Below are 24562 nucleotides of genomic sequence, written 5' to 3' on the forward strand. Positions count from 1 at the left end.
TGCCTTTGCTTCAACTCCAGAGATATCCAGAGCTTCAAACTCTGCTAATGCCAGGTAAAAACTGAATCCTGCTACTTCCCCCATGGACTATCCAGAAAGGGAACCATCGCTAGAAGGGTTAATTTCTTTTTTTCCCTTCTTTCCTAAAGGAGAGATTTCATGCCATGCTGAATAAATAAAATAATGTGATATTACAAAAGACTGCAGCACAGTGTATTAGATAGCACAGCACCGTTGCAGGGCGTCTGTCAGCACCAATCACCATGACTGATGACTTATCAAGAATGGACCTGACATTTCCAAATGAGCTGTTTTGATAGAGTTGTCATTCAAAGGGGATCCGAAATAAAATAATAATAATAATAAAAGCACCGGATAGGAACAGGAAGGAAAAATGGGAAACATTTGGTGCCTTCGTCCCACCTATTTAAGGGCTCCCAGCTTGGCAGCGAGACGGGTTGGTGTACAGCACAGGCAGTTCAGCAGGGATGCACGCAGAGTCCATATGGCTGGGGAGAAACCGGCCGCATCCTGCCTCCAGAAGCAAAGCTTTGCTGAAGCACAGCCACAGCCTGAGCTTCCCTTCCAGATCCAGCACACAGCCAGGCTGCGGAGGGACAGGGCGACCCGGCCGGGCAGGGCTGGCATGCTAATTGACGCAGGGGTCGCGCAGCCCTGTCCTTCCCCTCAAAGGGCTTTTAAACCCCTCGGAATTTAGAGATAATTACACATCTACATGTTTTGTGAAAATAGCCAGCTGGGAAAGGCTTCGGCAAGTGTTTATCCCCCTGCCAGGGACTGAAGATGTTGACAGAGCAGCCCAGCCTGACCGCAGCGTGCTCCTCCAGGGCTGCTGCAGCTGCTCGGCATCAATCGGCACACCCGCGGCACGGTGTTACGCCCCCGTTGTGCTTGGGCTGCTCCCAGGGCAGGGGCAGCAGCAAGGGGCAACGCATGGGCAGAGCCTTGCAAAGCAGCCGAGCCCTTGGGATGGAGGGAAACGCACAGCTGCGTCCCCTCCGGGCACTCCAGCAGAGCCTCGCTGCTCGGGGAGCCTTCCCTCTCCTGCAGGACGGGGGGCTTGGAAATGCAGCCCCCCAGGGCCAGAGGCAGCTGAGCACGGGGCAGGGCTGCGATCATGCTCCCAGCGAGCCCCTTTGCCCTGCAGCGAGCAGGAGCAGGGCTGTGGGTGCAACCCCCCCAGCGTGGGAGCATCCCCAAGGTGGGCACATCTGCGGCCAGAGCCCCCCCTGTTCTTGCATGGCTGGGAGATTCGTGGGGGAAGAAACAGCCCGAGATCAAATCATCACCATCGTCAGGACTGAGAAAATACTGTTTTCCAAAAAAAGAGCCACAGAAAATCCCCCTCGCCTGACTGACTCCGGAGATATTCATCCATTCGAGACACGGAAGCACAGAGAGGGGCTGTTTTTGGAGGAATTTTCAGATGGGCCATTACGGGTTTAAAAGGACTGTAAAACAAATAAGCCTGCTGCTGGATACAGGCATGTGTGTGCATCCGTACGTGTGGTAAGAGAAGAGAGAAATTCAAAAGCAATTTTCAAGGAAAAACCTACTTGGGAATGACACGCCGAGTTCTTCCTCATACTGCAGAGCAAATAAAAGGACTTTGCCTTTCCAGTGCCCTCCTCTGGGGCAGGGAGGAGAGGGACGAGCTCCCCCTCACACCACCCAGGTGTTGGGGCCAGGCTCCCCCAAGGCTGCACACGCAGATTTACAGCCCGAGGCTCTCAGAAATGAAACCACCGCAGGGAAACGCTCCCAGAACTGCACAGGACAGGCTCACCGCTCCCCACAGCCACTCTGCCACCGAGATCCTCCCACCAGCTGCGAAATATCTGCCACGAGCCCCTCAGGGCTGGGAGTTAATGAGCTCAGAGCCCGACTTTCACATCTCCGACTTCGCAGCAAAGCGTCACCGCTCAGCACCCCCCACCGCCACCCAGCACCTGCCCAATTAAGCTCGTGGCTCCTGGGTGGCTCTGACGGGGTCCTCCTGGCCCTGAAGAGCCCCCGTCATTAGCTGATTACCGCCCACAGCAGTGGTGTCACCTCTCCCCAAGCTGCCACTCATCACCTCGGTGACAGCGGGAGCTCTGCCGATGACCCCGAGATGCGCAACGCCGATTCGGTCAAATTTGGGAAGGTTTTTGTGACCCTCCGTGGCTGAGCAGGGCTGGGCTGCTCCGGCTGGGGGCACGCTCACGGGAACAAAGGGGTCGGATACCGGGGTCTGAGGGGGTGAGGGGGCAGCCTGCGGGTTGCAGACCCTGCGGTGCGTGCAAACACGGGGCGGGTGGTGGGTGGTGGGGGGCAGAGGGGATGCACGGTGCCGGGGATGCAGGAGGGAAAAGCAGGGAAAGTGGTGTCAAGGATACAGCCGGTGCTGGGCTTTGGGCCTTCCAGGAGAGATTTTAATTGTTTTTGGCTTCGGACAAGTCGGACTTTGACCTCAATTATGCAGGCAGCTAACTGAATCCGTGACTGAGCCCAAGGTGTCTGCGAGGCACGGTGCTTCTGACCCCAGGCGACGGCCATGGAGCGCGCTGGGGGCAGCGTCACTGCTGGCTTTTCCCGAAAGAGCCTGAAGAAATGGGAAAGCATAAATCTGGTGGCAGGAGAGGCAGGGTCACCAGGCCACTGCACGGAGCTGGCAGCTTGGCAAGGGTGCTCGTGGTTTAAGCCCCAGCATGACGCTGCTGGCGGCACGCTGGGTGCTGCAGGAGGCTGACGAGCAGGACGTGATTTCACTTGAACCGGCCCAGAGAGCCATCGCGTGCTCGCCGCAAGTTCCTCGCCACCCCTCCACCCCAAACTGGAGATGGCGTTTTTCCCTGAGACATTTGGTTACGTAGCTGTCACTTAATCTTCATCTCACTAACACGATCTTTTTCTCCTCTTCCCCTCCCTCCTGCCCCCAGCTCGCTGCTGCGGGTTTTAATAGGGAAAGGCTCCGGGGCTGCAGCATGCCGCAGGGGAGCCAAGGCCCGGCATAGGGCTCGAGGGCACACTGAGCCTCAACCTCTCAGCCTTTTTATGAGCTTTGAAACCAGCTTTCTGTTTCATCCAGAGGGCACAGGAAGTCTGTTTTCCCTTTAAAGCAAAGCCAGTAAAACTGATGCTCAGGCCGTATTCAGGTTTGGGCGATTACTTCTTGCAGGCAGCTCCTTCCCCCTGCAGCCCCAGCTGGTGCTATTAAAGAGCTGCCCCCAGAAGAGGCTCAGCCTCCGTCAGGATGAAGGAGCCCTCTCCTCGGTGCTTGAGCTAAAATTTGCAGCCCCTTGGGGCCGGGAGCGGGGCAAGCTGCGTGTGGCAGAGCCGCCGCCAGCTCGGGAGCGCTTTGCCCTGCGCTGATCAGGAGATGCACAGAAGATGCAGAGCGGGAGGGGGCCGGGTTTCTCGGAGCTGAGCGATGCGACACGCAAACAGACACAGCTCCCGAGGCTGCTGCAGCCTGGAGACAATTTGGGTGCCTGCTTTGCATCGAGGATGGAGAAGAGGGGAGCGCGGCTGCGTGCACAGGTCTGCAGAAAGTAGCGGGGGAGTTTTGCAAAGTTCACCAAACTCGGTGATATTTCTCATCCAGACCCCACCGGGCATCACGCGACTTCCAGCCGAAGCTACACCACAAGCTCACTTGGTATTCAAGACCCAGCCACCTCCTTCTTCAATCTAAATTAAGTATTAAAGTGAAAGGCAATTCAGTGAGACGCCGAATTCATTAGGAAGCATGGCTAGATCTGAAAGGTGCTGTGGATGATAACACGGCGGGGATGTGGGGACAGGAGGGGGGGCCCAGACAGAGATGTACAAGCAGCAGTGAGTTAAAATCAGAAGGGGGAAAAATCAGTGCGTTATTTCAAATGAAGATTAAACGACAGCCCCCCGCTTCAAAGGGCAAGCGGGAGAGGCTAACAGGCTGTGACAAACCAGAATGCACGGACACAGGCAGCCAATTCCCTTTAAATAAAACTTTTATTGGCCATGATGTCTGAAAACAAGCAGCACACAATAAAAATTAATGTTTTCCCCTGCCTCCCCGGCACTCCCCAGCCCGGGAGGGCCTCGGCCGCTGGGCCCCCCTCGCCGTGTCCCCGCTGCAGTGGGGGGAGCGGTGGGGCCGTGGGAGGAGGAGCGAGACGGAATCACTTAGCCTTCATTAGGCCAAATTAAAATCAGAACTGAGATGACAATTACAATTTGTGACCGGCTAATTGTTCGCCTCAGAAGCTGATCATTGTGCAGATTGGGGAAATTAATTGTTGGCGATCCCAGGTGGGCCGGCGTCGAACCCTGCCGAAGACGCGGCGCCGCTGCGGGCGCTGCTGCCTGCGCGCCAGCCAGGAGCCACATCCTGCCCCGACGGGGGTCTCAAACCAGGCTGTGGACCCCCAGGGGTCTGCAGACCCCCAAAACCGTCTCTGTATTCTGACAGCCCACCCTGAGCAGCTGCAGGATCACTCACTCCTGGTTTCAGCGCATGGTGTGGAGCGGAGCACCCATGGGACCTGCCACCTCCGCAGTGGGAGCACCCGAGCACCCACTGTCCCCCCCCAGGTGGCACGGTGGCTTTGCCCACAGATGTCCCTTCCAGCCACCAGGTGCCTTCCGATAGGACTGGGAGCGCTGTAGCTGGGGCCGAGCGCCGTGTCAGCCCAGCTCCCATCCGTCAAGCCCGCCCCTTCAGAGCATCCTGCTCGAATTTATTTTCTCTCTTCTTTATCCCCAGGGTGCTTGGGTGCAGGGTGCTGTGAACGCTCGGGTATAATTATAGCTCCAATGGGGCTGCCAGAGAGGGGGAAGGTGCCAGATTTCAGCGGAAACGGAGACCTCCAGCTTCTGCCTTCTTCCACCCTCGGGCTTGCTGGCAGGCTCCCCGGGCACTGCGCTGCCTGCGTGGGCGCCGGCTCCCCGCGGAGCCCGGGCTGGCATCGGCCCCGCAGCCTGGGGAGCTCGGGCTGGGCACGGAGAGGGCTCTCCCACTGGCAAGCCCCCCTTGCAATCTGCAGCGGGGTCCTTTGCAACCTGCTGCAGGCACCACGCTGGCAGAGGGGCTGCTTTTCCCTCTCCTCCTCCGTTTCCTTCTCCTCCTTTTCCCTCTCCTCCTCCTTCTCCCTCTCCTCCTCCTCCTCCTTCTCCTCTCTTGCAATACTTAGAGCATCCCTCATGGACCGCAGCTCCTCTCCTTGGAAACAGGGTCCCAGCCCAGCCCGGGGGGCCGTTTGCCCACGTATATCTGAGGCTCAAGCAGCTCCCGAAGCCCCGGCAGCCTGGGGGGAGCTGGCGGCACGGAGCGGGGAGCGCTGCGGCAGCGGCTGCCAGCGCCTGCCAGCAGCCGGGCACGGGGCTGCGCTAGCTCCTGGGGCTGTACACGCCTGTTGAGCTGCGACAACATGACAGCAAGAGTAGCTCATAATACACACAAGTGTGTGTTTGTGCCTTGCAGCGGTGTGCGCGCTGGAGAGACAGGTGCATGCCAGGAAATTATGATATACATTTCCGTGACACACCGTTTCCCTCTGTTGTAAGCCACAGATACAGAAGACCCCACAGATTGTTAGGGATGGAGGAAACAAGGGCAGCCCGCCAGGAGGAACGGGCTCGTTAACAATTTGGGACAAGATTTTCAAAGGGCTCATCTCCCGTGAGCCCGGCTGACTGATGCAGACAGCTCTGAAGCTCTGGACAGTGAGTCTTTGTGAAAAATCAAGCCAGTTCTGCACAGGAGCTGGGAGTGAAGAGGGATGCTCACATCTCTTCCATTTATTTCTGCATCCCTCTAATCAAATAAACAAGTGGCATGCCTAGAGCTGCAGCATGCAGGGAAAGGCTGCCTGAGCCTTCCTCTCCAAAGGCATTGAAGTCCCAAGAAAGTGCCCATCGCTCCGTGGCGCTCCCGGCTACTCGGACACCCCGGGGTCCTCAACACACCGGGCACCTGCACCAGGGCTTTGCCCCCATCCAGCAGGCATCTTGTCCCTAAAACCTAGAGGCAGCTGCCCAGGGTGACCCTGTCCTGGTGAGCAGGGCTGCAGATGCTGCCTGTGGTGCATCAGCCCCAGTGACTTTCCCCAGCTGACTGGCATGGAACCAGAAGGAGCACGAGGGGCACGGACAGTGGGGCTGGCACGTTTGCAGAGCACCTCACCCCATAAACCTCCCCCCTTCCTACCTGCACCAAGGCCAAGGGCAGCATGCTGCAGAGAGGGGATGCTCGGGGCAATTTCAAGGGCTTTTGAGCTCTGCCCCCCAAGTGGCACGAAGCAAAGTGGTGGGGAAGCAAACCCAAGCTTTGGGCTCCGACGGGGACAGAGAGGAGGGCAGCCTCCTGGGGAGGACACGTCCATGTCTTTGTGTTGGCCAAAAAATAACAGGTCCCTGGAATAAGGTGTCGCCTCCCAGTTAAAGCACTGGGAAAGCAGCTCTCGGCAGCTGGGGCGCTGGGGCCAAGCGCTGCCCGCCGCCCCATCTCCCACCCTGGGCTTGCTTTGGGCAGAAATGCTCTCACTGCAGTGTTTTGATGCCAGTCCCTTCAGGGGGATGAATCGAGGCTCTTTAAATTTTCTTCAGAAGGGATGGGTGGGTGGGGAGGAACAGGTATTAAACAAAGCTTAAAAAAAAAAAAAAAAAAAAAAAGGAAAGAATTCCTGAGTGTAATTAAAATCTAAACCGTGATGGGATGTCTGCTGTTATTTCTCTAGAGATGCCTGTTGTTGGAAACAATATTTCTTCAGCTAAGCAGCATTGCTGCAGGCAGGGAGTGCTGCCCAGGCAGTGCTGAGAGCAGAGGCAGGGACGGGAGGCCAGGGACGTGGCTCTGTCCCCGTGGTATCAAGCCCCCCCCAGCAAGGCTCACAGGGCTAGCAGAGCCCCCAGCAGCATGGGCTCCCCAGGACACTTGTTTTTGGGGTCTTCCAGCCTCCTCCCAGTGCTGGATCTGCAATGGGGCTGCTCAAACGCCCCAGACAGGAGGTGGTCGTGGATGCACGGCGAGCAGCATCACTGTCCCATAAGTACTCGGGCATCTCAGCCGACACTGAACTGCCCCCTGCGAGCTTGCCCCTTGTTGTTTCCATCTTATTTGTGCCTCTGCTGGTGGATTAAGCTGCTCTTGCAGGAGGGAAGGGAGCCTGGAGGTCCCCAAGGGGCAGCCCCAAGGGCTTGTAGGGGCACAGACAGGGTTTAGTGCCCACAAGCAGGCTGCCTGGTGGGGAGGTGGCAACCCCTTGGGGTCACATCACACATGCACCATGGGGCCAGAGCAGCTGGGGCTGGAGCCCAGCCCTGCTCCGCTCGGTTTTCAGCAGGAGAAAGGTCAGGATGGCAACGCGACTGCTTATAAGTGCCGTGAAATCAGGTTAATTTCTAATTACGGGAAAGTCTCTCCCTGGTATCAAGCTGGCATGTCCTGGCCTCTATGGCCGTGGGGCTGTGGAAATGCTGGGGTTCTGTAGCAGCTCCTGGGGGCTCCCGGACCCCGCAGGGTGGCCCTGGAGGTGCCCTAAGGACACGAGGCCCTCCCCAGCCCACCCTTGCAGGCTGGCAGAGGCTCCCCTGAGAAAAACAAAGCAAAAGCTGCTATGGGCTGGGGGCAACCTGGAAAACGATGGGAGCAACCCCCTGCCTCAGTGCTGCAGTAGCTTTTCACCGACCCTAGAAGCCTACGAGTATCCCTGGGATTTTATCTGCGCACACAGATTTCTGCTCAGGGCGAACCATTTTGGCTAGTAATTGCAAAGCTGATGTTTTGGCAGCATTTTAGGACATGGCAGCCACAAAGAGCACGCTGGTGGCGTTACAGGTGGGACGTGAAGCTGCTCCCAGCCCTGCCGGCAGCTTTGTGCCCAGCCTCTGCTCACCCTCCAGATCCCACACGCAACACAGGCAGCAGCACCCCTCCAGGAAAGGGAGCCGTGCAGGGCTGTGGCTCTGAAGGAATTACGCAGAGTTGTTTAGAGCCACACTCTCACCAGCCCAAAAACCGCCTGAAAGCCCTGCATTGATCTCAGGACCCAGGTACGGATTCAGCTGCCAGAAATTGGCCCCAGGTGAGGGCAAGAAGACTTTCCGAATCTCCAAAAAAGCCTCCAAGCGTTTGTCAAGGCAAACGCTGGCCAGCCCCGGGTCCAAGACGTGCTTTCAGGCAGACAGGGCCGGGCAGCCCTGCTGGAGGCGTTGCTGCTCCCTCTCCATCCCAACAAACTGCTCAGAGATGTCATGAGCAGCTAGGAAGTGCCTAAGCCACCCCAACAGACCCGGGTGAAGGATTGCTTTCGGTATTAAATAGGGATTAAAAAAAAAGAGAGCATCGATTTTTTCTCTCTGGGCTGAGTTTCACCAAGGGAAACCTTGGATGTCGTGCCAGCACGGCTGGAAATCCTAAGCAGGAGTCACACCCCAGAGCCCCGACAAACCCCATGTGCATGGGCCCCCTCTTGTTTCCCTGCTTTCTGCTGCCTCTGGCTCCTGCAAGAGCCGCTCCTCTCCAAGCCCCATGTGGCCGTACCCTCCTGGCCTCCTCTCAGCCTCCCCAGGGATAAAGGAAGCTGGGATTTGGGCCCCTGCCTCGTACAAAGGGTGGGCAGGGGGCTCCTGTCCCTGCTGCTCCCCACGAAGCAGTGCCCAAGTGGGGCAGCACTGGGGCAGCCCCCCCAGCCCGACCCCGGCTGCGGCACCGCACGGGATGCGCCCGCTCTTCGGGGCCGAGGGGACGGAAGCCAACCTCCGACAGCCCCCCCCCAAAAAAAGCTGTAGATTACTGCAAATGCCAATAAGTCATTAGGAATCCCAAGAAAAATGTGTGGTTGCCATAGCAACTGCCATGCACGGCGTTCGGGGGATGCTTCGCCCCTTCCGAGGGCACAGAGCAGCGCGGGGTGGGGTGGAGGCAAAGCCCCGCACGGTGCCCGGAGAAGCCACGGGAAGGGTTTGGGGAGGTGGTGGCGTCCCTCTGGGATTTGGGGGTGCTGAGCCCCGCCTGGGGAGCCACCAGCAGAGACCCCAGGGACACTTTCTAAGGGATGGGGACCAATGAGTCCCCCACGAACCACAGGACTCATTCTGCTACCGGAGGGGACACAGGAGGGAAGAGCACGGGGATCCGAGGAGCATCCCAGTGGTTCCTTCCCTCATGTCCCCATGCTGACTGCAAAGACCCCGATTTCCAGGGCTGCCCCACACCCCTATGCTTGGGCAGGCACTGGGTGACCCCGGGGACAGGCCGTGCCCTGGTGGTGATGCTCTCCCACCCGTGCAGAGCTGCTGGACCATTCATCCAGCCTGGCGCAGCCTGGTGCCCAGCGGTGCCCAGCCTCCCGCACTGCTCCTTTTCCATTGCTCATTTTGACAAATGCTTTAGAAAAACTAATTCCCCGTTCTGCTTCTTCCCCCCCTTTGTCTTTCCTGCCCCCTCCCTCACCCACAGCAACCCACCAGGTGCCCAGAACCACCCCTGTCCCCCTGGGTGCCGCCGGTGCGCCCACAGCAGCCAAACCCCGCTCCCGTCCCCCCCACGCCACACGTGCCGTGACAGCAAGCTGTCACCCAGCACTACAAGGCTCCCTGCCATCTCCATGCCACCGTATCAAGCCGTGAGATTGAGCTGAAGTGTTGGCTGTTGGCGAAGCAGGGGAAGTTGCTGCTCTCAAAATCCTCCCTAGGAAATGCAGCCCTCGGTGGCCCCACGCTGGGTCCCCCCCAACGCCGGCAGTGTGCCGCAGCTGCACATGGCTGGCGGAAATGTCACCCACTTTATCTTTAATTCACAAACACCGCCTCCCCCCTGGGATCTTGCTTCTTTTCCTTTTTTTTTTTTTTTTTCCCCCTTTTGGTTTATTCACAGGATCAGATCTCTTCCGAGCGTGCATTAGTGGCTCATCGCCTCTTCGTCATCCCTGCCTGCTGCGGAGGTGGGGGAGCCACACCGAGGGGCAACCCTGGGGCAGCCGGGGGATTTTTAGGGGGATCAGTGCCTGGCTGAAGCAGGAGGGGGCTGAGGGGCTGCCTGGCCCCCAGCACAGCAGGGTGACACCCTGTCACCCCTCTGTCACCTGCTGTCACCCCTTTGCAGGGGGTGCAGGACTCAGCCCGGGGAAGGCAGGAGCTGCTTGGAGCCCCTCCGTTGCCTCCGGCTGCAAACTTCTCCCTGTTCCCCACTGGGGTTTTTAAAACTCATTTAGCTCCATAATTCCATTATTTACAGGCACTGCCCGAGGAGACCGTCTACACCAAGGACACCGGGAAAAATGAAGATGGCCCCGAGCCCCGGGCAGGGTGGCTGGAGCAGCACCAGCCCCGCGCTGCGTCAGCCCCTGGTGGGGTGGGAGAGGGACACGGCTCCGTGGGGAGCAGCAGAGCCGCTCCGTGATGCTGAGCATCCACCCCCCTTTTCCCTTCCATGCACACCAGCAATTTTCCTGGAGGGAAACGACTCTGTCTGCACGCTGCTCCCGCTCTCCGTCTCCATTCAGCACCCATAAAAACGGAAAATCAAGCGAAATGCGATCTCAGGCTCCCCTGCAGCTTGGCGCGAGCTGAGCGAACAGCACTGCGGAGCCCCTGGGCTCCCCCCGGCCCCCCCGGCCCCCCGTGCTGCAGAGCGGCAGCAGTCGTGCTGCTGCCAGCCCTGAGCAGAGATTCGGGCACGACAAGCGACGGCTCTCGGATGTAAACAGCCCCGCTTGTGTGGCTTCCATTAAAACCCGAGCACAGCAGCGAGAACACAGCGTGGCCAAGCCGGGGACGGGCGAAGCAGCAAGGAGGGAGCCAACAAAATGCTAAAAAGCCCTAAAGATATCTGGAGTGTGGCTGGTCCTGCTTGACAGCTTGATGGAAAGGCAAGAAAAGAGAGGGGAATTCAGCAGGACACGGGGCAGCCCAGGGACAGGCACCAGGACAGCTCGGTGGGACAGCTCTCACATCCCACAGCATCCTGATGGAGCCAGCCCTGCTCATCAGCCCTTCGAATGCTCGACAAAGGGTCGGATCCTGCACGGTAATGCACGCGCGCCGCACAAACCCAGCCCTTCCAGAGCCCGACTGCCCAGCCTGGAGCAGCGGCAGCACGTAGGAGGAAGGAAAAGTGACTCAGAAATAGGAGCCGGTGAAAATTTTCCATGTCTCTAAAAGCACTTGCTGAAAAATGCAGCTTCGGATCAACTGCAGCGATTTGCAAATTCGGATCAGACGCTGCAAAGCCTCCCAGAGCAATGTGTCTGAAGGCCGAGCGGACTTCTGAAGTCAAGTCAGCGGCTTTGATTAGGCATTTCCAAACTATGTTTTGAACAGCTGAACCATTGAATTAAATTTAATTATCATGCTATGAAAGAGTGACGGACACCTAATTAAAATGCTTATTCCAGCATGAAACGAAGCGGTTCATTTTTTGGTAACATTTCACCACTAGAAAAACAAACAAGGCAACAAACAAACATTTCTTGTTCTGTTTTCAGGTGACTAGATGTTAGCTTTTTTTTCCCCCAGTTTTTCCAGCCCGTTGCTCTCTGGCCACGCAGGCCAGCTGGGACACGGGGAGAGGAGGTTCCCTGCGTTTTCTTCCCCCAAAACCAGAGGTGGAGTTAGCTCCGTCTGCCTCGGGGAAAGGCTGGTTGAAATGCAAAACCCCCTTTATGCTGATTACAAACTCCTGGCTGATGAAGGCTTTTAAATTCAAAGCAAGCATTAGGAAGTCTGGAAGAGGCACAGCGGCTTGTCTTCGTGCAAAGCAATTTTCCCAGCTTGAACCTGCAAACGGGCTCAGCTCCGCTTTGGTCACCAGGACGGACAAAGGCAGGCAGGCTCCGACCTCACACGCCAGGTTTGGTCCCAGAGCGGTTGTTTTATGGCTGGTTGTAAACGCCACAAAATACGGTTTTCTAATAGAGCCTGGGATAGGCTTTTAAATCCAACGGGTGGCTCTGGAGCCTGGAGGGGTCAGAAGATATCAGAGCATTTATAAGCTGCTGGAGGGGGAGGCTGGCATTAATTCTGAGTGGAGCTGGTGAATAATTTATCACAAGTAATTTATTGACTAAGTTTGTCTCTTTTGCCTGTCTGGGTGAAAAGCACCCCGGTGCAGAGAGCCAGCACAAGACTTAGGCACCACTTAAGTCCCAATTAAGCCCTTTGTGAATTGTCTGGGAACGGATCCCAATTTTCCCATATTTATTTGTTATTCAGAATTACACGCCAAGCAGAGCCGACACATAATTCCTGCTCTGCCTCGTGTTTGCAAACAGCTCGCGGGGAGCCCCCGCCGTGCAGACGTGAGCCATTTCGGGGGGCACTGGGGGCACTCGGGCCCCAACCCTCCCCGCCTGGGGCAGGGGCATTGGTGGGACCCCATACCCCATGCCAAGGGGACCCCATGCCCCCCCCTGCCAGGCAGTAAATGGGGATAGGTCTGGGGGCTGCCACCCCCTGCCAAGTCCCTGCTGCTCCCAGGGCGATTTCTGGCATTTTCTGCCTTCCTAAACCCACCCCTAGGAACAGCCTTTTACAAACCCACTTTAAATGTATTTATCACAAAATCTCTGCCGTCAACCGCTGCCAAACCTGCGCATTTATTTCACCGTCTGTGAGCTGGCTGCTGTCCTGGGATGGGGTCAGTCCAGAATGAGGGGAAGGGCCTGGAAAGGACATGCTTGGGGACATGTGCAAGAGCCCCACAGGATGCAGAAGGTGGCCAGGGCATGGCCAGGGGTCACCTGGAAAAGCTCTGCTTGCAAAGCTGAGTGCATCAACAAACGAAACCTAAACTCAACCCCAAACCCAAAAAGGCCATCTCCCTTTTTAAGAGCAAGTTCTAAACTCATCTAATTTTAATGTTTTTCCATTCCCAATGCATTCCCAGCAAGCAGGAGGGAGCACTCCTGCTGCAATCCTCCTCCTCGAGGCTCTGGCAGCCAGGGCTGGGCTGAGAGCTGCAGCTCACGCTGCAGAGCACAGGCGAAGGCATTTCCCCGGGAACAAACATCCCATTTCCAGGAGGAGAACCCGAGGCTCGGGTGCTTCCCCATCGCGCTGAGCTGAGGAAGGGAAGCCACCGGGTGCCTCGCACCTCTCCGTGCCTCCTGGCAAAGAGGGGTGGCGGTGAGCTCCTGCTTGCAAGGACCCCGCGGGGACCCTGGTCCGTCCTTTCTGCCCTTTAGGAAATCTGCCTTGTGTAGATGGTAATTTTGTCTTTTAGGACAAGCTCCCCAGAAGAGAAGAGGCATTAGTGAGCAGGGCCAGCCCCGAAGGTGTTTTAGGAGTTGCGTTCAGATGCTGGGAATAAAGAATGGGAGAGAGCCCTGTGCTGGCCCTCCCTGCACTAGGAGAGGTGCTGATGGTGACGGCTCACCTTCCAGGTGCCCACCTGCACTCAGCTCGGGACCTTCCCAGCACAGCCCAGCCCTGAACAGAGCCAGAAATTCAGCATCCCATCCCCAAACAGCAGCGATGGCTGCGGCGAGGAGCGAGGACGAACCATCTGCTGCCGGGAGCCAGCACGGCTCTGCAAAGCAGACGGGGCCGTGGTGGGATGGAGCCGCCGATGCTCTGCCCCGTGGCGGGCACCGGTGTCTTTGTGGCCCCTGCTGAGGCTCAGGGGGGCTCCCCGGCCCCCCGCCAGGTGATGCTGCAGCCTGACACAGGGCGCTGCTGGGGGGAGATTTCCCAGCCCGAAGGCCTAACGAGGTGGAATGGGTTTGGTGGGATCCTGCCAAACTCCCCCCATTTCCCTGCCCCAAAAGGATTTTGCGTGCTCTATGATGGGTGTTGCCACAGCTCAGCCCCAGCTGCTGGTGCTGAGCTCCTTGCTTTACACTGCAGGAGTTAAAAAAGATCCCACACAGCCGAAGGGGTTTAAAACGGCCAAGGAGCAGGGACTTGTCACTGGATTTGGCCCCGTCCTGCTCTGCATGGCCATTTATGCCAGCACCCAGTGGGTGCCAAGCCCCTGCTTCCCATAGGGGACCTGGTGCAGCAGCACCCAGCTCTGCACCAGGGAAAGGGACTCAGGGGTGCTGGGAAGAGCTGTGTGCACTGCAAAGGGGCTGAATCACAGGGACCAGGGTCCCCTGCCAGGACAGGAGCTGGTGACGGTGTCCCATGTCCCAGACCTGACCACTGGTGACCGATGGGCACCCACAAGAGAAGTCCCACGGCAGGGGCAGGCAGCTTGCCAGGAAACTTGCACCGACCCCGCAGCTACACAGGGCTGGGGCTTTTAGGGGCAGAAATAAAAGAAGAAACGTTCATTTCCCAGCCTTGCCACGAGCTTTGGCTGCATGCAGGCTGCAGGAACAGGGCTGCTCAGCCACAGAACAACAGCAGGGGCTGGGTCCTGGCTCAGCACCGGGGCAGGATGAGACGGGCAGGGTCAGCGCGCAGCCACGGGGCTGACCACGGTGCAGGGGTCCCGGCACGCAGCCCTGGGGAGCCCTGACCCCCACCGCTCCCCGCGGAGCACAGAGCAGCAGCGGCTGCAGGAAGGGTTAGGAAGGGTTGAGGTAAACATGAAAACAGCACAGGGATCATTAAAATGGCACCATCGGCTTCTCCCGCGCGGCCGAACTGGCAGAGCAGCCCCAAGCCCTCTCAGCTCCCCCAGGGGCCATCCCCGTGGCTCGGGGGCCGGACGCCCCCCCAAGCCAGCACCCGCTTCCCCTGGGTCAGGGGGCTGCAGCCCCCAGGGTGCGGCCAGCAGCTGATCCCCTGCTCTCCTGCCCCGCCAGCAGCAGGGAGGCGATGGGCAGCGGCTCCGTCTGCTCGGTCCAGGGCTGTGCCCCCCAGCCCCGAGCCCCCCCCCGCCATCGGGCGCAGACCCACTGCCCAGGGGTCACAGCAGCTGCCCCCCCGCTTTGCTTTCCCATCACTTTTTGCCTCTCCACCCCTGGGCAAGCTGCCCTGCCCCTTGGGTGGGTTGTGCCGGGCACCGGGGGAGGGGGGCAAAACTGGGTTGGGAAGGATGGGGGAGACCAAAGGATGAGGCTGGTTCATTTGGTACGGCCTTTTCTCTGCACCTAAATTTGCTCCTTTAAGGTTTTCTACAGGGCTTGGGCACAGAGGGGTTAATGCGTTGGAAGCGCTGCTCCCGGCTGGATCGCATCCTGCCAGCATCCCCGCGCAGGGCTGGATTTCGGTCTCAGCGGCACCAGCACAGCCCCACTGCATGGCCGCGGGGCTCAGCACGGTCACCCCACGTCCCCTTCGGTGCCCGGGTGAGGATCAGCCCGATCCCGGGGGAGTTTCCAAGGCAGGACGGGGAATCCAGCTCCCGCCATCGGTGCCGAGGGAAATCTCCTTTCCCTGGTCCTCCTGATGTGCCCCTTGTCCCCCTCCTGACCAGGCACCCGCAAGGCACAGATGCTGCAAACATTCCCTATTTTCACCCGCTTTCCCTTCTTTTATTTTTAAGTGCACCATTCACCATCCATGCCAAGGATTAAAGAGAAAGCAAAGCTCTGGAAGGAAGGGAATAAAAAAAAAAACAACAAACAGCAAAGCAGCCAGCACTGGGTGCCAAAGCCCCCATCATAGCAGCCCCCCCAGATCCATGACCACCCGAAAACGCCGGTAATGGGGCCGGAGCCCCACTTACCCTTGGGCTCTCCTCCCGTCCCCCAGCGCCGTGAGCATCCGTCTGCCTGCTCCCCGCTGCGGCCGCCCGCTCATCTGGCTCCCGCGAGCCCCCGCCAGCAGACAAAGGGCTGGAGCCGTGCTGGACCCGTCGAAGCGGGGTCCTTGTCCTCGTCCCGCGGGGACGGGGCCCAGGGCCAGCAGGCCACCCCCTGCCACGCTCGCCCTCAGCTCGCGGCCCGGAGGCAGCGGGGAGAAGCAGCCATCCTCCCCTCGCACGGCTCCGCTGCGGCCGCACGCACACCGCTCCCCGCTGCTGCCTCCTCCTCCTCCTCCTCCTCCTCCCTTCTTCTCCCCTCCCTTTCTCCGTCCTCCTCCTCCTCCTCCTCACTCGAGTCTTGTCTCCACGGCGTGCCACCCACCTGAGCCAGCTCCTGCCAGCCCCGCGCTTAACTCCTGCGGCTCTGGCAGGCACCGCGCCACCGGCCACCACCCGCGGGCACCAAGGTGACGTGGGGACGGCCACCCCTGGCACCCCCCCAGGGTGATGGTCCCCAGGCCCCGCGACATGGGGTCACTGTGGGGTGTTTCACCCACAGAACTGCCTGGCAATGTGCTGGGAAGGGGGTGGACTCGTGGCCCCAATCCCCCCCTGCACCCAAAGGGTTTTTTTCTCCTTCCAGAGCCATCTGGCTGCTGACATCGACCCCGTCCCCAGGCTGCCCACGGTGACACCGCGGATGCCCCGTGGGGTTTGTGGCAGAGGAATAAGGCCCTAGGGGAAGAATGGCAGATTTACCACACCCCAAGGACCCTTATAGGGCAGGATTGCAACCAAGCCAAACTTTCCCCTTCTTTAACCCACTTTAATCCAGTCTTAATTTTGATAGAATTGCGAAGTCATATTTCTGGTGGTAAACAACTGCAGGAGCCTGATGGCCAGGTCTGAGAGACCGACTGCAGTCAGCCAGGGGGAACCGGGCTCCTGCAGATCCAGGCACAGACGCGTGCTCCAACCGAGGGATGGGAACCCACCCGGTGCTGAGACAACCCCAGCTGCTGCTGTTTGCTTGCCAGCAGTCGCTCCCCCCAAAATGCTTTTCCCAACTGATGTCAGAGCCCTGCCTTCGCTTCGTGCCCCCAGGGTGACAGTGGCCGTTCGATCTCCATCTCGTGTGTACATTCATTTGCCGGCTGGACCACGGGGCTGGAGAATAGCCGCGCACACACGCGCCAGCACCGGCGAGGGAGAAGAGGCGAGATCGGAGTGACCTGATTTAATTGGCAGGACTTCAATCCCATCAACTGCCTGCCCATGTGCCCAAACCAAATGGGTGATGTTCTGGCATGTTGGCCCCCGTTCAGCAAAGCATTTAAGCTGATAGTTAATGGGAGCACACGCTTAATGTCAGCCGCACTTAAACGCTTCGCAGCATGGGCCGAGAGTCCAAGCTGCAACGTCCCCTCACGGCCTTTTAAATAACGAGGGGTGACACAGGAGGCCGAATCCAAACATGGGGGCAGGCAAGGCCGTGCCTCTTGATTCTGCAAAAACCCCGTAAGCACCCTATGAAGCACTCCAGGTGTTCGTGTCTCCTCTATCAGCGGGGGGAGAGCTCCTCTCCTGCCACGCTGTGCGCCCCTCGGTGCTCAGGGTCCCACGGGTCCCACACCGCAGGGACAGCTCCTCGTGCCAGGCCAGTGCAAAGGGTTCGGTGCATCCTCATGGACATAGGATGCAGATGGGTTGCTGTGAGCAGGAAGGAAGAGCTTACCCTGCCCTTTCCATGGTGCGGGAGGTGCCCCAAGGCCACGCCGCGCTCCTGCAGGGAGCAGCCGGCCTCTCGGAGGGCTCTCCAGGCGCAGGCTCTCACTCGGTACTTGATGGTGGCTCTTGACCCGTCTGCCCCAGGGCTTAATCTCCTGGCTCGGCCACGTGGCGCTGATGGAGAGGCTCGCTTCAGCTGCAGGGAGAGGGAGACATTTGCTGCCCTATCCCCGTGGCACTGAGTGGCTGCTCCTGCCCTCAGTGGGGTCCCTCCGCGGCACCCCGAGGTCCCCAGGGACAGCAGAGGCCGGTGTCAGGACACCCCGTGCCCCAAAACATGGGCCTGGGGGAGGTTGGGCAGCAGCAGCTCCCCCCCAGCAGCATCGATCAGAGCAGCTGATGCTGCAGAGACCTTGCTCGGGGCTGGACCGACGAGCGAATGTCATAGAAACAGCTGAACCCAAATGAACCGCGCAGGGCTTTAATCCAAGGCTGTGTGGAAGCCTGCACAGCACCGTGAGGCCCAGGTCATTTAATCACCTCTCGTCACAACTCAGGGGGGTGTCCAAGGGCTGCCTGGCCTTAGCAGTAATTGAGTTTCTCCTCCTCTGCTGCAGATTCCCTGCACGGCCCCAGGCAGGTCACTTAATTATGACCCCCTCCCCATTTGCGGGATTGGGACACCAATGCCACCTCGCTCCCGGTGACGTGGGGCACTCACTGCCTCGCAGAGGGCAGCGATGCTGACCCACCGTGGCAGCACGCCCCATACGCTTTGGGTGCAGGAGAAGCATTTTTAGGACTAGGTTTCCAGGTGAGCTGCCTGCACTGCCAGCGAGGCAAGGGGATGGAAGCAGGCGCCTGCCCTGCTCCAGACGCAGCCGGGGAGGGAGAAGCCGCCCCGGGTGGCCTCGAGCCCTCTCTGTCTAACACCTTGCTGCTAAACACGCTCCTCCCGTGCGCCGAGGCAGCCTGCTGCGGATGATGACTAATGCGTGTCACTCTCGAGATGCTATCTTCAGGCGGATGAGTACAGCCTGATCCAGGTTTTAATTGTGTGGGATTTTAGCCGAGATGGCACTAATTTATTTTCTCTGCTGCTTCAGCAGTTCTCCTGCCTCTCCTGCACTTGAAGTCACCTGGAACGTATTCCCCCGGTGCAAGGGGTTAAAACTTTTCATGCCGGAGCAGCAGCCTGCAGTCTCGATGATTTTTTAAAAACCTGTAGCCAGTTACATGTGCGGGGTTGTAAGGAGCCGCACGTCCCCTTCTTATCCCTTAAGACACAACATTAGCTCCTTGGGGAGGAGCACTAAGGCGATCTTGCAGAGCAGCAGCGGATTTGGAGGGCTAAGCTTGAGCAAGCCATCCTCAAGCACGCCTTAGCAGCAACAGATCTGGAAAAGAGAGGATGCCACTGCCTCTGCCTCCCCTCCCGATCAGCTCGGGCTTGCCAAGCCTCATCCATGGAGGACGATCCTTGCAAAGGCTCTGTGCAGGTGCTCGGCACGGCTCCTTGCTGAGGGATCTGGGGCTCAAAGCACAGAGCAATGTTTACCCACACCTCCCGTTCCAGCAAGGGGTAATGATGACCCCGAAACCCCATGAAACCATTGCACCAGGCGCATTTCTGCTCCACCCACACCTTCAGCAGCTAACATCAGGCCCCCAGGCTTTAATTTTACATCCAGAGGGCACAGAAAGCACATGAGGCTGGCTTCACAGCATGAAGAACAGCCAAAAGAAAGCAAGACGCACCACGACTGCTCTGGGGCCGCAGCTGCCCATGCCGCCCTGGACAGTGGCAGCCAGCATGAAGCTCCTGGGAGGTTTCCTCCATCTTCAGGGCCCAGCCTGCTCCTGCAAGCCCATGGCAGTTGGCTACAGACAGAATCAGCCCCCAGCAGTGGTTTCTCCCCTTTCTTCCTCCCAGGTATCTCCAAGCCAAGCCTGACTTCGCTGCATCCCATCAGGGACGGAGCTGCTGGGCAAGAAGTGCCAACAGCCCCCGGAGCATGGCCTCAGGGTTACTCGTGCGTGGCAGCAGGTGGTGGTGTCACGGTTATTGCTGCTCTTTAATGATTTAAGGGCATAGCAGCAGCTCCCTCGGGCAGCAGGATGGACTCATAAACCCTGCAGGTGCTTAGAGGAGCTGCCCGTGGCCCTTTCTCTGGAGCCAAAGGACCTACACCCCTTCCCTCCCCCATCTCCCCTGTGCAGAATAAACCAACTCACCTCCCTGCAGCAGGGTGAGTTACGGCAGGGCTATCGCTGGTGCAGGACTGAGCCGTAACTCACACAGGCTCTGCTGCTCCTGAGTTACAGCATCGCTGGTGCCCGTGGCAGGGCGGCTGTACGTTACCCTTGGCACCCAGGGTGCTCCCGTGAGGGACCAGCGACCCTCCTTCCCTTGGCAGCAACGCCCAGAAAAGCAGCTGGGTAAAACACGAACTGGTTAGCACAGCCCAAACCAGAGGCAGGTGTCCTGGGGAGGCTTTGTATCGTCTGAAGTGGCCACAAAATGATACCAGGCATTTTCAGGGTTATCAGCAAATCCTCACTTCCAGGCACTATTAAAATGCTATTGTTATATTCATATTTTTTGCACATTTTTATTCTGTCTTCCAGCACTCTTTTGGGGGATAATTTCCAAATCCCTCAAGATCAGCCGAGGCACGGCGAGGCTAAGGGCCGGATCGATAAAGACTGAGCATCCACCTCTGAGCCCCCATTGATTTCGGTTTCAAAAAACATTCGGAGCTCTGGGTCTATAGAGCCCAGCCAAGGTCACGGCAGAGGTCTGTAACGGCGAAGGGAATTCTACTCGGGACTCCTTCCCGAGTCAGAGGTGAGCATCCCGAACTGTGGGGCTCTCCTTCTCCCTGCCTGAGCAGCTCATAAAGGGTGCTCAGGCCCAGCACCACCTCCAGGGATGAATCCCAAGCCCCGTCTCACCGTGCAGCAGCAGGCAGGGACGCGCCGTGCCCGGCCAGCAGTGCAGGGACCCCGCTCGCACCATTTGGGACCAAAGCCTCGGCCCCAGTGTGCCACCTCTGAGCTCTTGCTGTGCTGCCACGGCTCCTGGCAGGGAGGCGAGCGGGGTGGGGAGGGAAAATGTTCTTCTGGTTACTTTATTTCTCTGCTTTGGGGCTGGTTTACAGCTGCTATTAAAGCTGCCGATAAATCAAGGGTGCTGCTATAAAGCGCAGGAACAACCGGAGTTAGAGCCCAGAGGAGAGCGGCTCCCTCTGCCAGCCCCAGAAACGCAGGAGGAGCAGCTCGGTTTATCTTCCCCCCTCCCAGCTGTCTTTATCGCCGCCCTGGGAAGCGAGTTACAGGGGTGAGGCGAACCTGATGGAGTCCCCCATTATATGAACACGCTGGCAAGGTGTGCTGAATAATGTGGCCGTCTTTTACGGAACGAGCTTTGCATTGCAGAAATTTTATATCACTCTCTCTTCCTCTCCTCCTTGCTGTCTTCGCCCCCACCCGCTCTCAAATTTACAGGCAGGAGATTGGTCTGGGGGGAAATAAACTTCCTAAAGAGCACAGCGTTTGCTGATAAAGAAAGGGAAAAAAACGGTGAAGAAAATGATTATGATGCCTCATGTGTTACGCGCTGCTTTAAGAGTCAAATTTGTTTCTTTTACTGCCAGACAAAAATGTAATTAAAAGGCTGCAGCGTCAGCCAGTTGCAAGGGAACTTGTTGCATTTGTTAGCGCTGACTATTAACACCTTTTGTGTCTGGGTCTTCCAGTCTCCGAGGACCAGTTAGCTCCTCCACCGACTCCTTGCAGACACATAAGCAGCCTTGCGAGGCAGCAGGGATGCGCCCGGGCGAAAGGCACAGCCTGGGCTTCGGCACTGCCTTCCCTCCTGCCTTCTGGGCTGAAAAATAAGCTGCGTGGTTGCATTTTGCTTTCTCGACATTGCACGGGGGTATAAAGGGGGTTTCCGTGGGGGGGCTGCCTGCCCCTTCCCCATCCCCGAGCTCCCACCCCACGCGCGCTGGGGCTGTGAACCCCTTGGGGAGCTGCAGGGGCATCAGCCAAACCCCACGCAGATTGAAGCTCGGCGCTGAGCACGAGGGGCGAGAAATGCACACGGGCACCCCAGGCGCCTGCTGGGACCCCCCGCCCCGGGTGCGTTTTGATGCTCTGCCGCTCGAGGAAAATCTCAGCGCGAGCAGCGAGTGGCGTTTGCTGGCATATTTGTATTTGTCAGCGTTTCCATGACGATGCGAGCCACCTTCTCTCCCTTGCGTGCTGCAGGCACACACGCGAGCTCACACGTGTGCACACACAGCCGGGCAGCGCACACATGCGTGCGCTCACCTACGTGCTCAAGTGCACTCACGCTCACACGTGCATGCTCAGAGCTTCCTCCCTTTGCCTCCCCTTTCCATTCGAAGGCAGGTTTCCAGGCCTGCAGGCTGTGCTTGCTTCTCCCAAACAACAATAACAGGCGGGCTGCTCTTAGTGCCTGCCCCGACGGCAGAACGCTGATCGGAATAAAACCACAGAGCCGAGAGCTGCGGTTACGAGATGTTGCTTTTATTTGGTTCTCTGTTGTCACACTGGGAGCACACGCGCTCTCTGTCGCTGTTTTTCTGCTCAACACGGGGGCTGTGACCGTCTCAGGTCACCAGAGAATGGCTCAAATATTTAAAAAAAAATAAATCCCTTTTTCTCCAGTGCAGTTTCCTGCAAAGGAATGTATTTTTGGGGGATGGTTCTGTCCAATGTTGGCAGCCAGGACTGCAGCCCTGTGGGGGCAGGCAGTGCGCAGTGGGACGTGGATATTTAACTCCTGGGATTTGCTGCTGTAAGAGCTACGGGAGGAGAGCGCAGCGGGGCAGAGGGATGCGGGAGGTTTGGGGCGAGCTGAGGGCACAGACGCACAGTCCAGTGCATCCACGGGCTTGATATGGATTCAAATCTCCTGCACATCACGGCTCCTTGGGTACCATCACCACGCCATCCGGGTTGGGCAGCCCGGCTCTCGCTTTGCTCTGGAGCTCAGCCCCAAGCAGAATGGGACCAGCTTTCCTCCTCGCTTTGCTGGGCACCACGTGCCTGGAGCAGTCTGGTGGCACTGACACGGGTCCCTCAGCAGCATCCCCAGCTGGTTCCCAGCCCCCCGACCCCCCCCCCCAGCCAGCTCCTGCAGGGCTTCGTGCCGGGGGTGGCCGAGAGCCCCACGCAGGATGTGTCCCCCCCACCCCGCCTGGTCTGCGGCAGAGCCACGAGCCACGCACGGGGCTTGTTTCCCTTCTTATTTTTTTAATTGGAATCTCTGCTGAATCTGCTAATTAAGTTCTTTGCCTGCAACTAATATTGTGCTGCTAATTCCTCCCCAGAACGATTCCTCCAGCAGTCGCAGAGGTTATGTTCACTGGCATCCTTCCACGGCTCCTCTAGAAAAAAAGAAGAGCCCTTTCCAATCACCGCGGATGAATCATCTGCCAGCAGGGCGAGGGAGAAGTGGGCAGGTGGGAGCCCTGCCTGCCCCGGTGCTGAGCCCTCGCAGGACGAGGCCACCCTCTCCTGCCACTGCAAGCAGCCAAAAGCCACCCCTTTGCCCCCCATCCGCAGTGCAGCAGACAGCACAGACCCTTTCCCCCAGCTCGAGGACTGCAGCAGTGCATGTGGGGACTCCAAGCCAAGTTTAAGCCTCATCTGCTTTGCAACAGTGCACCGGGTCCCTGTTGGAGAGGCAGGATTTGGCCCCCGGGCCCCCGTCATCGCGGTGCAGCTGGGGCTCGGCTCCCTGCACCGGCGGCCGCCCGCTCTCCTCCCCGAGGCACCGGGCTGTGATCCGATCCAAAAGGCTGCTTGCTCAAACGCAGCATGAAAATTCAAGAGCCCTTTGATATTTTTCCTCTCTCCCTGTTTCTTCTGCTTTCTATTTTTATAAATAATACCTGGTCTCGCACTGAACAGAATACCAAGCGTGCAATTAAATCCCCAAGTGCCAGCGCTGCCTTTGAGGAGGGCTTTGAGGCGGCTGTACCTGGGGGCTGTGATGCTTTGGCAAAGCCACAACCAGAGCCCTCAGGGGGACGTGACCACGCTTTGGTGCCTCCAGAGCCTGAGCACAGCCCCCGACAGCCTCGCTGGAGACAGGATTGGACCCACGCTCCACCTCCGAGCTGCATCCTGGCTCTCCCGGGACCGGGGCTCCCCCCAGCTCTTTGATCTCAAGTGCCATTACTGCGGGCTGTGCGGCGTGGGAGCAGCAGCTCTCCCTGCCTGCCGTGCTCTGGCTTAACGCCGCGCTGCTGGAAGGCGAAACCCATCAGAATTAACCGGAGCGAGCAGGGAGAATAATGCACGTCCTGCGTGTACAAAGAGGGGGCAGAGAAACGCAGCCTCCCTTTTTGGTGCTGTAAAACGTATCGATGCTGCTTCGATGTGTCTGAAGGTGCTGGTACCTGCCCACGTCGAGCAGAACGAGCCCTTTGCCCCTGCTCTCCTCCCAGCTCCTGACGACGGAGGCAGCTGGAAGGAGCACGGGGCGCTGGTGATGGTCCCAGGTGCCTCAGAGCCAGCCCAGGGTGCCCCAGTGCCATCAGGGCCGGCACGGCAGGGAACACAGAGCCCGGTGTGACCCAGGACAGCGGTGTACGACGGTGAATCGGATGGCACTGCAGCCCTGCGAAGCAGCTGGCAGCTGGGGGAGATGCTACCTGCTGGGTCTCCAGCCAAAGACGCGCTCGCAGGCAGCTCAGGAGGAGGAGGGCTGCGGGGTTGCCATGGCAATCAAGCGTCTACAAATTCACTGATTATTTATCTTCGGTTTTGTTTTGGTTGAGTGAAAGCAAGTCCTGCTTTTGGGCAAAGGGCTGCCGGTGGGCTGAGGGCGCAAACAGAGTGCTTGTGGGAGCCCAGCCCATTGCCCAGTAATGCAGTGCACATCATGGAAAAGACACAAATCCAAGGACAGCTCTATAAATCACCTGCTCAGCCCCCGAAAGGAGGCCTTTATCAATGAGAAGAGCTCACAAGCACGGACACTAACAAAAAAGACTGAGTCTTGGTAGTTATGCTTGCTGTTTGGCTCTCAGATACTGTGCAGCTCCAAATCTCCCACAGATCTGCAAATATCAGGCATCACGAGGCCACGCGGTTAAATTTGGCACGTGCAATGCAGGTGGGAGCCTCTTTAATTAGTTGCCTAATTTTGTTGTCTGGATAGACTTGGATCGGGCCCTA

The 24562-nt window shown here is 58.4% G+C and overlaps 1 protein-coding gene across 1 annotated transcript in view; it reads right to left on the bottom strand.

Annotated features, from left to right (window-relative positions):
* The window catches only part of LRRN2 (leucine rich repeat neuronal 2), a 29098-nt gene extending 13182 nt beyond the window's left edge, over nucleotides 1–15916 (bottom strand). Inside the window, exon 1 of the mRNA XM_013189778.3 lies at nucleotides 15602–15916. The gene's annotated coding sequence lies outside the window, so the exon portion shown is untranslated. The remainder of the gene's footprint in view (nucleotides 1–15601) is intronic.
* Between the last annotated feature and the right edge of the window lie 8646 nt (nucleotides 15917–24562).

This window comes from Anser cygnoides, chromosome 25 (assembly GCF_040182565.1).
Source record: "Anser cygnoides isolate HZ-2024a breed goose chromosome 25, Taihu_goose_T2T_genome, whole genome shotgun sequence".
NCBI classification, from domain to species: Eukaryota; Metazoa; Chordata; class Aves; order Anseriformes; family Anatidae; genus Anser; species Anser cygnoides.